This window comes from Helianthus annuus, chromosome 7, assembly GCF_002127325.2.
Source record: "Helianthus annuus cultivar XRQ/B chromosome 7, HanXRQr2.0-SUNRISE, whole genome shotgun sequence".
NCBI classification, from domain to species: domain Eukaryota; kingdom Viridiplantae; phylum Streptophyta; class Magnoliopsida; order Asterales; family Asteraceae; genus Helianthus; species Helianthus annuus.
Window position 1 is genome coordinate 7,491,908 of NC_035439.2, and position 4,186 is coordinate 7,496,093.

Sequence of the window (4,186 nt, forward strand, 5' to 3'; positions counted from 1 at the left end):
AAATCTTCATTATTCTACCACTGGTGTATCTAAAATGATGTTGTGCTTTAACATCTGCTCTCTAAAGTTTGTCCACTGCTAAAGTGTCAACCTCTGCTCTTCAAAAACACTGATGTTTAAAATCATTGTTTCATCCACTGATACATCCACTGTTTCATTTTATTACCATTGTAACTACTGATACTTGCTCCATCAGTAGTTGTCAAAACAACTGTCCTCCATTATTTACCATTCCATCAAATGCTTGACACGTGGTCAGTTTTTAGCCTTCGGATCAAAAATAACCGCTGCCACATCAGCAATCACTTTTTCCCTAAATAAAACCCTGATTAAATCCAAACAGGGTTTTACTGTCGAATTGAATTCCAAAAGTTCTCTTCTCATAGCAGTTTCCCTCTCATAACTCCAAAAACTTCTTCGATCTTCTTCATCCAAAATGACGAAACCAAAATCGAAATCAAAAACAAAACCATCATCTTCCTCCACACCAGCAGATGCCACTCAAATGGCTGCTGAAACACCGGAGATTCGCTACAAAGCTCCACACAACTATGTAGGTATACTCACAAAACCTACCGATAACCACACTTTCGACTCCATCCTTGACATCCTTTCTGCATCAAAGTACAAAACTTTGATAACAGCAGACGCTCCTATTTACCTTGATACCCAGAGAGAGTTCTGGAAAAATGCCACCCTTGAAAAACATGGAGACATCATCGCCGCCATCAACTCCTCGATACAGGGTAAGAAGGTAAAAATCTCACCAAAATCCATCTCTGAAACCTTTAAACTCGATGATTTAAATGGAAAAACCTCTTTTACAAAAGACGAGTTGGTAAAGGATTTAATGAAAAGGGGCTATGCAGAACAACCAAACAGGGACACCCTACAAAAGGGTTACTTCCCTTCTGCACCCAGATTTTTATTCCACACACTGCTCATGTGTGTTTCAAATAAAACAACGTCCTTCAATGAGATACCAACAAAAATCCAATGCCTGGGGTATGCAATTTTGAACAATGAAAACTATAACTACTCCCATGAAATATTTGATGATTTGGTAAAGAACGTTGATAATAAGGCATTTCTGCTCTTTCCGAGGTTTCTAAGTTACTATTTTGAACAAAAATTTGTCGAGAAAGAGGCAGAAGTGCCCAAACAAGGTGTCTCATTCAAAATAAACTGTTTAACAATAGAAACTTTTTCAAGAATGATGGCACCAATAAAATTAAAAACAAAAGAGGCAGAGCAGATTTTAGAAACTGCCACTGACCCTCAAGAAACCACTGCTGAGCCCACTGCTCCAGGTGATCAGAGTAGCACACCCACTGCTCTGAAACCCACACCTGCCACCACCAAAAAGACCAAAAGAAAACCATCCAGAAAACCCACCAAACCCAAAACAAAGGCAACTCTGGAAGATGAGATCCCAGAGCATCTGCCAGTGACAGCACAAAAGTCACAAGAAACCACTGCTGCTACTTCCTCACAGCAGTTGGTAGAAAGATCTCAACCCCAGCCTCAAACTCCTCTTGCATCCTCACAAAAGGATCAAGTTATAAGCACAGGGACACCACAATATGAAGCTCTAGGTCCACTCGGATCTATCTTCCACAGTCCTGATCCCAAGGACATGTCTCTTTCTACACCCATACCCTCACCAATCATAATGCCACAATCAATAATACCCCTGTTGCATGCAGTTGATATTGCACAGACACAAACCAGTTCCTCTCAATCGCCCATTACTGAGAGCATACCTCCACAAGTGACTGGGTCTGATGTTAATACCTCTGTTATCCAAGCAACAGTTGAGGAGGTTACACCCCTGAGTTACAAGTAACTCTCGGTGGTAGTTAAAGTGGAGCAGCAACTACAACTGATGGATCAACAGATCTTCAGTTGGACAGTTGTTACATAACTAAGACTCCCTTGAAGGCAATTTCTTCCATGGCAACATCGGTAACCACCAGTAAGTTATCTTTAGCTGCTGGTAACATCAAAGGTTTATCGGTTGCTGAAGAAAGAAGTCCCCAGTACCAAGAAAAAGGGGCATCAATGGATGACTTTTGGGCTACAGCTCCTAAGTCACACATTGATACAACCACTGCTGGTGGGGATTTAGATGATCCTGTTAATTCAGGTGATGATTCAAAATACAATGAATTGACGGCCAGAGTTGAAAATCTAGAATCTTCTGTTGCCGAAATAAAAGATATGGTGCAGCAGCTGTTAGAAGCTCAAATAGCCCAATCTTCTGTTCCTCCTGCTCAAGCACCTACTCCACAAGCACTTGCTGCAAATGAGCTTTGGAATATCTTCCAACCCATGCTTGAACAACAGCAACAAATGGCTGATAAAAAGCATGCTCTTCAAGTAAAAATGCTGACCAACATGGTGGAATCTCGGTTCAAAGACACTCAAGCAGACATCAAGGCTATAAAGGCCAGCATACAACAGAATGCTCAAAGTGAGAAAGGTCCATCTACCATTTTCTTCATGGATACACCCCCTGGCAGATAATGCCAAAAAGGGGGAGAAAATCAGGTTGAAAAAGAAAGGTATAGATGATGGGATCCACATTGAACCTGAGAAACCCAAAACCACAAAAACTTCAACAGCTGATACAACAGTAGTTACAAAAACTGATGTCAGTAGCCAAACAGCTGCTATCTCATCAACACATACACCTCCAACACACACCACTTCATCACACACCACCACAACTACTGTTCCACCACCACCACCTGTGTCTACAACACAAAAACGACCCCTACTATCACAAACATCTACAATCATATCACCAACACTGCCTCCTGCCATAAAGCAGAAGACAACAGATGTTACAACATCTGTTGTAATGACAACAGTGGTTGAAACACCAGTTGTTTCAACTACTATCAGTCAGTCACAGTCATAAACCACTGATCCACCCAAAACATCATCAGCCTCCCCTCCATTAAAAAGGAGAAGGGTTTTCATTCCTGATGATGAGTCACCACCACCATCACATCCTCCATCCCCTGCTCAAAAGCAGAAGACATCTGCTGACACATCAGCAGTTGTGATGACAACAGCAGTTGAGACACCAGTTGTTTCAACAGTTGTTAGTCAACCATCCACCACTGCTCTATCCTTTCCTATATCACAACCAAAGCTCCTCAGTAGAAAAAGGAAGCCAATACCTGCCAATGAGGGAACACATGATCCTAATGCTGCAAAATATCCTCTGGAAATTGAAGCTCTCAAAAATGAGATGAGGCAATTCTATACAGAAGAAGATCCTTCAAAAAGAAGATTCTCCTCACTCATATGCTACATGCCCCCAGAGGATATGGATGATTATCTCAAAATAAAGGCAAGGCAAGCTAAAATAAAAGCTAAGGTTGACAGTGAAAAGGAAAGTCTAAGCGAAGTAGGCATTGCTAAAAGACTGGAGTTCTACCTTGCAAAGGTAAAGCAGATAGAAGAATTTGCCCAAGAGCTAGAAAAGGAAAAGGCTGATCAAAAGAAGAGATTGAGAGAACAACTTCTAGCCTTCATCATGAAAGAAAAGTTCTATTCTGCTGAAGAATCCCAGTTTAAAGAATGGCCTTTAGTAGCTTTGAAGCATGAGGCTGAGAGGATCCAAAGAAACAAAAATAATCCTTCAAAGAAGAAAACTGCTCCAAACTGGAGTAAGTACAAAAGACTCATTGCTGATCTCACTGCTGAATATAAAGGAAAGAAAAAGGAGTTAGTGGATGCTAAGATGGACACTGCTGAAGCCATATCAAAATGGTCTAGGCAGCAAACTGATGAAGCCTATGAGAGGCTAAAGAAAAAGAAGAAAACTGCTTCAGATGCTTCAAAGAAAAGAGAGCAGATGATGAAGCTTGAACAGAAAATTGAAAACCTCAAGACAATGCTAAAATCAGCAGACAGTCCTACACTTGGGTCAAAACAAGATGAAGGCAGACAGCTGACTGAAGAAGAGGTCTTAGAAAAGGAAGCTGGGTATCTCAAGGACACCATCTCAAAAATGGGTCTAAATGAAGACAGCTCATCAAGGCTTCAAAACCTTTTTAAGAAGGTACTCAACAAACCTGCATCTCCAGACACTGCAAAAGACAAGACAGAAGTTGAAAGACAAGAGCTTAGTGAACAAGAAACTGCAGACGATATAGCTGCAGCAGACAGAGTC